Here is a 13,215-nt window from a genome sequence, read left to right on the forward strand (position 1 = left end):
TTTTTGCAATGACACAGTGAAAGGTGCTTTTTTGGTTTAAACTAAATCATGTGACAGACAAAAAAAATACACAGCAGGTTGATTAACAAGCCTTACCATGTTTTTCCCCTTGCTAAAGATTTTTTAAGAGCAGTTACATTATGTGCTTCTTCTCTCAGATTTCTTACACTATAAGTGGACAAGCTAACAAGGCTACTGAAAACTAGCTTACTGACACGTTCGCATGTCTTCATGTCATCATGTGAACCTTGCTTTGCAGTTTGTAGTAGTCCCTTGAGTCGCCCAAGACTGGATACTTTTATGGTTTGAATTTTTCGAATATGTTTAAAACCTGGGTGGTTGTTTAAAACCTGTATAATCGTATGCCTGCTGGATGTTGATGCGTTCCCAGATCTTAGCAATTGACTTGTTGTTATAACAAATAGGTGGACAGGATAAGTCAGAATAAACTAGATTTATCTTTAAAGGTAGAATATGTATAGTATCGCTAAAGTTAGGCCCCTCCTCCCCAGCTCAGAGCCAAAAAGAGAACGAAGCAGTGGTCGAGCGAGCTAGAAAGTGTATGAAGAGAGGGAGCGCGGTTCGACGCAGTGAATCAGTGGAATGAAACAATCTTGTGGCATTATTGCACGGCAGTTATATTCTAAAGCACAAAAAACATATACACTTTGGCAGGAAGGATTATGAGTGAATGCAGAGCTTCAACCAGTTAACATGTTTCTCCCCGTGTCTGTGTCGGTTAGACTTGTGTGTCGAGGCAAGGGGCAAAGCGGCAGATGGAAATAAGAACAAGCTGCACAACATGCACACTGTTATCAGCTGGGGGTTACACACCCATGTGGGACCCAAAGGCTCTTTGTTGATGCCCACAAACATCCCACACTCACCAAAATAAGAAGAAAAGAGGGCAGAGGGCAGGGTCTCTGCAGATACAGACACCACTACACACTTCTATAGTGCGTTATAAGTGATGATTGAAGGGGATTACTACTAGTCTACATATTGTTTTCTGAGGTAAGCACTGAATATTATACCTTTTTTTTTTAAATAAATAAAAAATACCCTCAAATATTAGAGTTGGGTTTAAACAGAAAAGACTTGGATGAAGTCTATCAAGAAAGTTTTGTCCTGACCTGTCTGATCATTTAGTATTTTGTGTGGCCTTCAGAGCATCTACACTTATCTCAGGTGGGCCACTGGTGCAGTGAGTTCAGCAGAAATTTCTGGCTTCCTGGCAGGCTTGACACCGACTGCAGTGTGCTGAGTCTTTACTGTCAGTTCAGCTTTGTTGGCATTTCATGGTATATATTAATACTGATTAACATGGCCAGTGACAAAGTGAAGAGCTGATGGAGCGTATGTTATTGAATCAGGGTCAGCGTGTGCGTTAATAATCATCATATGAGATGTTAAAGTGTCTGTCTGTGCAAACAACAAAGAAGATAAATGGTATGGGGAGCTCGTCCATATGGAACATTTAATATTCCTGTCCATGTTGTCCCGCTGGATTTTACTACTATTTCCATAAGAGACAGACCTACACATCCTGAGTTACTTAAAATCCTTCCACTTGAAATTGCCAATCAGTTTTTGATTTAGGTTGAAGTTCAAATCCTCATTAATTCTTTCCACCTCAGTCACCAGACCTGTCAGTTGTGGTTACCACTTCGTCCTCATCTGCCACATCTCCATACACTCAGCACAGTCATTCACTGCTCTCTGCTTATCTTTCAAGAGAAGGTTTTTTTTTTCCTGTCTCATCTTAATAGCCTCTCTGCAATTTGTCTATTCATTGCAACAGACTAGGCCTTAAGTTGGGTTTGTGAAAATGATAAATACATGATGAAGGCATGATTGTATGCCCGGCTTGCAAACTATAGAGCCATTAGCTGCAGCATTTTTGCTTTCATCCTTTTGTTTCAAGATGAAATGTGCTTTCCGTATTGTTGCCAGGCAGCCGTGCATCTGGCTGCTGAGCAGACTTGTATAAAGTACTAGAGACCCAGACTTGAGTAAAAGTAGAAGTGCTCTATCAAAAAAGTGACTTGAGAAGAAGTTAAAGTGCTCTTTAAGCACCACACTTAAGTGGAAGTACTAAAGTATTCAACATTTTTTGTACTTAAGTATCCCAAGTAGTTGATTTTGAAATGTACTACTCAAGTACTGGAAGTAAAAGTACAAGTATTGTGTTATGTAGTTATTAAAGAAAGCAGTCAAAAGTTTGAAAATCATATTGTTTATATTATTTCAAATGTTTAGCCTAAAGGACACTCACAATTCCTTCGACTGTAGCAGCAGTACAAGGAATGATTCTTAACATTTTAATAATTGTAACTGTTGAGATTTTAACCCTGTGAATGCTGGATAATGTGTATTAGCTACTCCAGGGCTCCTATCAGAGAGCACGAGTCACCAAGTAGAGTCAACTTTTTACTTGGCAGTAAGATGGTGCATTACAGGCAGTCACAAGCTTTATATTGCTGGATATGTGAAGGAAGTTTCTGAAATAAACCCGAAAATGTCACAGCTGTTATAACTACTATTATCTCATATAACAGTGGGTTATTAATCACTTATTAGCAAATACTGAAATAAAATGTTCAATTATCACACTGTGCAAGTAAAATGAACATCCTCTTCAGCACAGTAACGATTAAAGCCCCAAAAAACGTATCACACACTAGCTAGTAACGTGTGATGTACAGTGGAAAGTTAGCAAGCTAGCAAAATACAGATAAACTAGCAGCTTCACATCACAGGGTAAAACGGTTAACATTCAGTACTCATTACAGACTGAAAGAATAGCTTAATCTGCTGCAACAATAGCTAAATAGAGTACAAACTTAAATTGTCTCTGACTTCTGAACAGGCAACCGTAATGAAAAGAAACATGAGGCGATTACGTAACTTATAAGGAAGGAACATAATTAGCGTACGTTGCTAACATAGCTGAAACTACACACACTGTAACCTACACTGTCTCCGTAGCGTTAGGAATTCACAACCGTAACGAGTAACAATGCAGCACATAAAAAAAATGTATCACAGTAAAAGTATTTCATTCATCAAAATTTGTACTGAAGTAAAAGTGGAAGTAGGAGCAAAAAATAATACTCCAGTAGAGCCTTTTAGTACTTAAGTAGGCCTAGAGTAGTGAAGTAGTCCTACTTTGTTACATCTCTGCCGATGAGAAATGGAGATAAGATGACTTTTAGCAGTTAGGAAGTAGGAAGAAACATGGACAAGGAGAGACAAGAGGCTTTCTAAATGTAAAACACTACTGTCCATGTAAACTGTTGGCACAGGAAAAAAAATTTGAAGCTGACAGGGAGAAGGTCATGTTGGCCATCATGGAAAATGTTGTAGATAAGCGCTACGGAGCGCTTTAGCATCTTTCTGCTTATTGTTTTGGTTTTACGCATGCAACCTTTGTTTTGATCATAGACTGTATATTAACAGTCTATGTTTTTGATTCACTCTCACTGCTCAGCACCAAATAGCAGGAACGAAGCGTTTAACAGCTAAAGGCCAGATAATTCCCTCAGGAGTTGGTAGAGATCAAAGACAGAGCTAAAAGAGAGAGAGGGTATTGGACTGACATTCGCCAGGTAGACAGATACATGAATGATGTTACTCAGTGTCTGCTTGATGTGTAAATAGCCAACTGCTTGCTAACAAGTTCACCATATCAACTAATCTGTTGTCTGTTTGATTTATCAGTGAATTGGTCTATAAATCACACCAGACCCTTCTCAGTTGTAACTGAGAGTGGGTCTGGGAGAGGTTCATTGATAGTTCATTTCCAAAGGGAAGTCACCAACGGACGTCGCACGTCGCTCAAATGCCTCTGGGTGCATTGGATAGTCCAACCAATCAGACCAACGATCCGGGTGACGCTGCGCTTCGGTATCTTTCATGTTGAATGTAAACAAAAAGCTGCTCGCCGTCGCCTCAGCGGTTGTGATTGGTGCCTGGATTTTGGGGACTGACTTGCAGAGCAAATCTCAAATTTGCCGGAAGTTTGTCAGGGTTTACCCAGGCGATGGTTTTTAGAGCTCAAGGTGAAGATTTAAAGGTGCCATGTGAAGTTTTCTTTTAAAAAAAGTTAAGTTTCTTTCCTCATAAAACATTTGCAACTTTGATTTTTTTTTTTTTTGTAAACATTTCAAATCATGTATTGTTTGCCTCTATGTTTACTAGCCTGTGGTCTTCCTCTTTACTTCCTTTGTTGGCACATTGCTGCGTTTCTTAGCAGATTACTGCCACCGTAGATCAGTGGAATAGTGTGAAACCATTAACAGGAATGCGTATCGAGCCATAAGCATATTCACAGTGCTACTCGAGGACAAAACCTCACTCACTTACCTTTTTAAATTGCTTGTTTTGTTGGACAAACAGTTCAAACATTGATAGATATCCAATATTAAATTAATGGGGAAAAAATAAAGCAGCAAATCCTCATTTTAAAAGCTGGAACCAGTGAACGTACGGCATCTTTACTGGATAAATAGCACATTTTCAGTGTATTGGCTAATTGTGTTAGCACTAATTACCCATTTGTATATCTTCTTCTTCTTTAATCATTATTTATTGTTTATTCAGGGACATAGTTTCACCTTGTTGCCCATTTAGTGGTTATAGGGATAAGAAGAAAATCTTTCACCTGTCACTATCTGATCCTTGCTGCAGAATAAGAAAGACGACTCTCATTTACGTCTTAAACTGGGACAAAGCAGCTTTGTATGGTGTCGGGGCGTTGTAATGCACCACAGGAACAAAAAACAATGCTTGCCTAAGAACCTGTCATGTAGTTGAAACCTCACAATAGAAGCTGAGCACATTGTCCATCCATCCATCCATCTTCGTCCGCTTATCCGGTGTCGGGTCGCGGGGGGAGCAGCTCCAGCAGGGGACCCCAAACTTCCCTTTCCCGAGCAACATTAACCAGCTCCGACTGGGGGATCCCGAGGCGTTCCCAGGCCAGGTTGGAGATATAATCCCTCCACCTAGTCCTGGGTCTTCCCCGAGGCCTCCTCCCAGCTGGACGTGCCTGGAACACCTCCCTAGGGAGGCGCCCAGGGGGCATCCTTACCAGATGCCCGAACCACCTCAACTGGCTCCTTTCGACGCAAAGGAGCAGCGGCTCTACTCCGAGCTCCTCACGGATGAGTGAGCTTCTCACCCTATCTCTAAGGGAGACGCCAGCCACCCTCCTGAGGAAACCCATTTCAGCCGCTTGTACCCTGGATCTCGTTCTTTCGGTCATGACCCAGCCTTCATGACCATAGGTGAGGGTAGGAACGAAAACTGACCGGTAGATCGAGAGCTTTGCCTTCTGGCTAAGCTCTCTTTTCGTCTAACGGTGCGATAGATTGAATGCAATACCGCACCCGCTGCGCCGATTCTCCGACCAATCTCCCGCTCCATTGTCCCCTCACTCGCGAACACAACCCCAAGATACTTGAACTCCTTCACTTGGGGTAAGGACTCATTCCCTACCTGGAGAAGGCATTCCATCGGTTTCCTGCTGAGAACCATGGCCTCAGATTTAGAGGTGCTGATCCTCATCCCAACCGCTTCACACTCGGTTGCGAACCGATCCAGTGAGTGCTGAAGGTCGCAGGCCGATGATGCCATCAGGACCACATCATCTGCAAAGAGCAGCGATGAGATCCCCAGCCCACCAAACTGCAACCCCTCCCCACCCCGACTACGCCTCGATATCCTGTCCATAAATACTACAAACAGGATTGGTGACAAAGCGCAGCCCTGGCGGAGGCCAACCCTCACCTGAAAAGAGTCCGACTTACTACCGAGAACCCGGACACAGCTCTCGCTTTGGTTGTACAGAGATTGGATGGCCCTGAGAAGAGACCCCTCACCCCATACTCCCAGCACCTCCCACAGTATCTCCCGGGGACCCGGTCATACGCCTTCTCCAAATCCACAAAACACATGTAGACCGGTTGGGCATACTCCCAGGCTCCCTCCAGGATCCTTGCGAGTGAAGAGCTGGTCCGTTGTTCCACGACCAGGACGGAATCCGCATTGTTCCTCCTCAACCCGAGGTTCGACTATTGGCGAACCCTCCTTTCCAGCACCTTGGAGTAGACTTTACCAGGGAGGCTGAGAAGTGTGATACCCCTATAATTGGCACACACCCTCTGGTCCCCCTTTTTAAAAGGGGAACCACCACCCCAGTCTGCCACTCCTTTGGCACCGTCCCCAGACTTCCACGCAATGTTGAAAAGGCGTGTCAACCAGGACAGCCCCTCCACACCCAGAGCCTTGAGCATTTCTGGACGGATCTCATCAATCCCGGGGCTTTGCCACTGTGTAGTTGTTTGACTACATCAGTGACTTCCGCCTGGGAAATCGACGACAATCCCCCATTATCCTCCAGCTCTGCCTCTAACATAGAGGGCGTATTAGTCGGATTCAGGAGTTCTGCAAAGTGCTCCTTCCACCGCCCTATTACCTCCTCAGTTGAGGTCAACAGTGTCCCATCCTTACTGTACACAGCTTGGATGGTTCCCCGCCCCCCTCCTGAGGTGGCGAACAGTTTTCCAGAAGCACTTTGGTGCCGACCGAAAGTCCTTCTCCATGTCTTCTCCAAACTTCTCCCACACCCGCTGCTTTGCCTCTTTCACGGCAGAGGCTGCAGCCCTTCGGCCCTTCGGTACCCTGCAACTGCCTCCGAGTCCTCCGGGATAACATATCCCGGAAAGACTCCTTCTTCAGTCGGACGGCTTCCCTGACCACCGTTGTCCACCACGGTGTTCGTGGGTTACCGCCCCTTGAGGCACCTAAGACCCTAAGACCACAGCTCCTCGCTGCAGCTTCAGCAATGGAAACTTTGAACATTGTCCACTCGGGTTCAATGCCCCCAGCCTCCACAGGGATGCACGAAAAGCTCCGCCCGGAGGTGTGAGTTGAAAGTCTGTTGGACAGGGGCCTCCTCCAGACGTTCCCAATTTACCCGCACTACACGTTTGGGCTTACCAGGTCTGTCCAGAGTCTTCCCCACCCTCTGACCCAACTCACCACCAGATGGTGATCGGTTGACAGCTCTGCCCCTCTCTTCACCCGAAAGTGTCCAAAACATACGGCCTCAGATCAGATGAAACGATTATGAAATCGATCATTGACCTTCGGCCCTAGGTGCTCTGGTACCAGGTACACTTATGAGCATCCCTATGTTCGAACATGGTGTTCGTTATAGACAATCCATGACTAGCACAGAAGTCCAACAACAAACAACCACTCTGGTTTAGATCAGGAGGCCGTTCCTCCCAATCACGCCTCCAGGTGTCTCCATCATTGCCCACGTGTGCGTTGAAGTCCCCCAGCAGAACAATGGAGTCCCCCACTGGAGCCCCATGCAGGACTCCAGTCAAGGTCTCCAAGAAGGCCGAATACTCCGAACTCCTGTTTGGTGCATATGCACAAACAACAGTCAGAGTTTTCCCCCACAACCCGCAGGCGTGGGGAGGCGACCCTCTCGTCCACTGGGGTAAACTCCAACACAGCGGCGCTCAGCCGGGGACTTGTGAGTATCCCCACACCCGCCCGGCGCCTCACACCCTGGGCAACTCCGGAGAAGAAAAGAGTCCAACCCCTATCCAGGAGTATGGTTCCAGAACCAAGACTGTGCGTGAGGTAAGCCCCACCAGATCTAACCGGTAGCGCCCACCTCCCGCACCAGTTCCGGCTCCTTCCCCACAGAGAGGTGACGTTCCACGTCCCCAGAGCCAGCGTCTGCTGCCCGGGTCTGGTCCGTCGAGGCCCCTGACCTTCACTGCCACCCATGTGGCATCGCACCCGACCCCAACTGAGCACATTGTATCTCCTCTAATATAACTGGAACAGTAGGGAGTGCCACACCATTAGATAAACTGTATTCAAAACTTGGCATACACCTCAATGGCTCATCTGCTTCCTCTGCTTGTCATTCTTATGACACTGTTGGAGGAGCATCAATATTTCATGCAGAGATCTTTCTTTCATGCCTTTCTTGCTCATTGAAGGCCTGGCAAGCTCCAAGTTGTTAAATTCCCTATTCAGACGCGCCACGCTGTGTGTCTGCCTCGTCTCGCTAAGAATATCTCCCCTAAATGATTCACTCTGTGACAGAAAGAGAGCAACTAGCGATCAGTGTGAGTGGAGAGTAATCTCTCACCTCTCGGGAGCAAATTCTGTCTTCTCAAGTGAACTTGGGACAGTTTGAGTAAATATAGAGCAGATGGTGTGATCATTGAGCAAAACAAACACTCCTTTGGTGCTTGTGTTTTCTCTACAGGCGGAGAATACAAGGCCCTCTGATGTGTGATTCATTTTCACTTTTGGTTGCTGCTCCCTGGGACCTGATTCATGCTATCATTTAGTTTCTCTCTCCACATCCTCTATTCCTTCTCAGCCTTCCTCCCTCCTGCTTTCCTTCCCTCCTCATGTAAGGCCGGTTACACACTGGATGCGTTGCGCGAGCGTGTCAGCTGCGTGGCGTGTACGTTTTTATATTTTGGCTCCCATGTTAACAGGTTAGAGCTTACACACTGCCTGCGTGCGTGAACTGACGCCTATTTTTCACGCGACACGCAAGCGTGTTGGAAGTGTTTCCAGCGAAATAGAATGAGAAAAGATGTTTATATGTCATTTAGACACAAATACGTATTAATAAATGACATGTTGATGTTTGAAAGTCTCTAGGTTTTGATATAAATGTTATTTAAAAAAAATAATCAATTTTCTAATATTGCACCTGTCAATACAGAACGAAATATTCTGTAGCCTATTTTGCCGTCACTATTGCTGACTTTGTCTTTGCTGTAATCAAATCAGTATATATTAATGCTTTAACATGGTATTTCATTTTATCAATGGGAAACAGACAAGGCTAGCAGCAGCAGCATCACGTCAGACATGTTTCTGGTGTGTAAAGACATAGAAAAATCAACGCAGCTGACACGCAACAGAAACTCCACACTCACGCCAGGCAGGCAGTGTCTATCCAGCCTAATTTGTTCTCCTTCCTTTATTCATATCAGGCCTATAAACTTGTCTGATGGGTTTGGCACGGGGCCAGGGAATGCTGGAGTCAACAGTGTGCTTGCACTGTGATTTATGCACCCCTGTAGACAATAGAGGCCAGAAAGCTGCTGTGTGCTGATTTATCAGTAGATTTATGCTCAAACAGCGGCATCGGGCACATTGTGGTGTACATCCCATTTATTTTCTGGTCACTATCTCTTATAATATTTATAAACACCACACTGTTACATTTCCGTAAGATGTCCCCCCACCCAGCTACAGATGCATACAACTTTGGCTCTTTTTCAAACAGTCGTGCAGGGGAAGTGGTCTTTGCACCTCAGTGAATCTCCACATGATCTGCCTTCTCACTGCCCTGTTGATCCCTGACCCGCCAGCACTCACTGACCCATCTGCACACCAGGCAGGAGGCTCAGGCATACAGTGGGAGCAGCAGCTTTATCCTCCATTTCTCATTGTTGCAGGTTCAACTTGTTTGGAATGTTTTTGTTTCAACTTTTGTTTCTCTGTGTCAGCACCCCTGCTGTGCCTATGCAGTAGTAATGAACTTTGGAACCTGGTTATTACAGTAACTCCAACATGACATGATGGTGGCATGTTGGATAGTAGTGGCATAGTATGTTTTTCATTTATTTATATCAAATAATACAAAATAATGAGCATTTTAACAAATTCTTTTTGTAGGTTGGCATAACCTCGAGGCATTAGTTTGATAATTTTCAGGAGCCATCTATGTTTTTTAAATAGTATCCTGATACATTTCAGTTTGTAACATTTTTACAGAATAAATACACAGCACTGACACTTGTAAAATATATTAAGTGTAGACTAAAAATCTTCCACATGGTAACGTTAAAGTACCAATATATTTGTGAGATCTTGGTTTGAATGCTCAGGCCATTGTCATGATGTCACCTTCCATCCTTCTGTCCATCCATGCATGCATCTGTCTTTCCACTGGCTGTGTGACGGTGGGAGTCAGACCACATTACCATCTCTCCTCAGCCAGCTTGTCATGGCTGATGTGAACTCATCAAACGCCTCGACTCTCAGTGCAGCAGCACCACTGGGCACTTACACCGCAGCAGCAGAGCTGGATCACTGGGGTTAGGCTATTTCTGGAAGCATCACTGGTCCTGTTGGCTCCAGAGAGGTGTGTGTGTGTGGCTGTGTGTGGCTGTGTGTGGCTGTGTGTGTGGCTGTGTGTGGCTGTGTGTGTGTGTGTGTGTGTGGCTGTGTGTGTGTGTGTGTGTGTGTGTGTGTGTGTGTGTGTGTGTGTGTGTGTGTGGCTGTGTGTGTGGCTGCCATTACTGTCAACCCACTGACTTAGCTTTGTAGCAGACGTCTCTTGCAATTATGTGTTCCTTTTATGTTCATGTCCAACAGTGTAACCTGCGTATAAACCAAACAATAACAAGAAATATGAATGATATAACTATTCACATACAGAGAGCCACATTATTTAGAAAGTCAAGCTTAATTTTTGTCAAAATGTATATAAATGTCTATTGTTACATTTATGAGCAAGTTTGTGATCAGGAAGATTTGTTTTTATATTAAACATTCATATTTAATGCGTATTTAAATGAAACTTGAAGGTGGCTCTGGCACCTGATTAGTGACCCATGTCACCCACATAAGTGTGTGTGTGTGTGTGTGTGTGTGTGTGTGTGTGTGTGTGTGTGTGTGTGTGTGTGTGTGTGTGTGTGTGTGTGTGTGTGTGTGTGTGTGTGTGTGTGTGTGTGTGTGTGTGTGTGTGTGTGTGTGTTTTAGTATAGTGGCTCTCTCTCTTCCTGGCCATGTACAGTATGCTTAGGTTTTTGCTTTAAACGACTTGTTTATCTCTTTAACTTATCTTCTTCATGTTACTGTATGTGTGTCTCTCTTGACACAGGCATAATAATAATTCTCTCCATGATTGTCCATGTTTGTCTTTAAGAATGGTGGTTGTATTTTATTGAGCACTATAAACCCAGTGAGCTGTGTTATTTCTAAGCATGGAATGGGCTTTACTTATCTTTTATTTTTTTTTAGAGTTACTTAAGGTTGTATAGCAACACATTTGCTCACCAACTGGCATTGCCACCCGTAAAGGCCCTTTTGGTAAATATATACCCTGAAGCAGCTCTGATTTCTGGTATTACTGATGCACTACAGACACAGCTATACTTCTAAATCTTAAGCTTAAAGCTTATGCCTACATTTTCGCATTTTGCACAAAATGTACTACACATAAAAGTGAGTGTAATTAATTAATTAATTAAAAATGTGACTATATAACTTGAAAAGCAATACCCAAAAATGTATCTAGTATGAAACAATTTTTTGCCTCCCCTTCCATATCTTCAGTACTTTAAGGTCATATTTTCACCAAAAATGGCTACAATGAATTGCCTCTCTCTCAAACTTCTTCAGTCACATGATTGTGTGCATTGGATTGCACGTAAGAGCACTTTTTGCTAGGTCACTTTAGATGGCCAAAATCCAAACTTTTCCAAAAGTACATAAATTCTTAACCATGTATAATCTAATGCTGCAACAGAATGGTCAGATTTAATTTATCACCTACTCGTGAAAATGGTTTACCATGATATCTTGACACAATAAAATAAATAAAGGCAAATTATTATATCCAGCACTTTATCACCGTATAAAGTGCAGTACAATAATTACCATCATGAATGGGACACAGAAACATATTTCCTGAGGGTTTTAAATGTAAAACAAGAGAGATGCCTGTGTGAAGTCCTTATTGTTTGAAGGGCACTGTGAAAATGATATGATATCAGCATGCTGAACACTAAGAGTCTATTTTTAACAAGCATTGGAGACAACAATTTGAGCTTCCTGTGCCTGAAGAATTCAACATTCGACATAAGTAAATAGCTGCATAATTAAACAAGAAAAAAAAGAAAAGAAAATCCTTTACATGAATGTGTATGCCACATATAACCTCACCACAACAGCTCTCAGTGACTCCCAAATAGTTCTGTGTACTGAGGCAGGGTGACAGATGTGCTATTGAAGTGCATGTGGAGGACGAGTGTTTGTGAAGCCATACAATATTAATGAATACAACATTTCCAGGCTGATAAACAACCCAGATTTATTAGCCCCAAGAGAAGCTTATTACCCACTAGCAAGAACCAGCTCTGTCTTCTCCACTTTTTGTGATACATTTAGACTCTAATAGGTGAGTCATACAAATATAATTCTCAGGAAGAAATGTTCTGTAGGAGCACAGGGGAGAACTTTTTTGTTTGAAGAGTTTTAGCAGTTTCTTTTTTGGCAATGCTGTCTTAGAGCAGGTGATTGTGCCTGTAGTCAAGACTGAGGTGACACCTCTGGAATTAATGTTAAGTTGTGTCACTTCCTACACACAAGCAAAACAGTATAGCTGTATGAGAAGGTGGAAGATATAGTGTTACATTAATATTTATTTCTATCATGCATGTATCTGCACCCTTGGTAATGAAAATGAAAATGTACATTTAGAATGAGATGTCCTTAATTAAGCAATGGCTCACTACAGGCCGTGGTACGGACTCAAGTCTTAGCTTACACTAGCAACTAGAATGGACTACTTATTTTGCTTAACCCTAAAGAAAGGCACATAATTACACAAACCAACTACCTACCTGTCTAATCAGACCTGCTGTCTGATTAGACAGGTACTCCTTGTGAGGTAAAATTACTGTTTTTGTCAAAGGAGTCTGGTGGCTTTAAAGAGTACATAATGTTAGATAACAGCTTCAGTTCTCGGTCAAAAAGGGCTATCTGACAGCAATATTCTAAATATAGCATACAATTAAAGGGCTACTTGGTCGATTTTAAACCAGCTCTGTGTCATAGCACTGTGTGTAGTAGAACAGTTTCCCTCCATGGCACCAGCTATCAGTTTGTTAGTCTTGCGTTGTTTTTCTCAGACGCGGAGTGATACTTATTGTGAAAAGGAATTTGACGTCATAACCGCTGTATATGGTTTTTATATCATGCTATGAACCAATCGGATTGCTTGATGTGAGCTGCCCATTTTATAATAACCATATAAAACAGCTATGCCGTTTAATTCCTTTGAACAATAAGTATCACTCCGCTCTGTGAATTTTGTTTTGAGTTCTATGAGCTGAGCAGACTACAAATATCTCCCGTTGCCAGGTCGTATCA

The 13,215-nt window shown here is 43.4% G+C and overlaps 1 protein-coding gene across 3 annotated transcripts in view; it reads left to right on the forward strand.

Moving 5' to 3' along the window:
• osbpl10a (oxysterol binding protein-like 10a) overlaps nt 1-13,215 on the forward strand; it is an 84,762-nt gene that overhangs the window by 28,908 nt on the left and 42,639 nt on the right. The window lies entirely within an intron of this gene.

Source organism: Perca flavescens, chromosome 14 (genome assembly GCF_004354835.1).
Source record: "Perca flavescens isolate YP-PL-M2 chromosome 14, PFLA_1.0, whole genome shotgun sequence".
NCBI classification, from domain to species: Eukaryota; Metazoa; Chordata; class Actinopteri; order Perciformes; family Percidae; genus Perca; species Perca flavescens.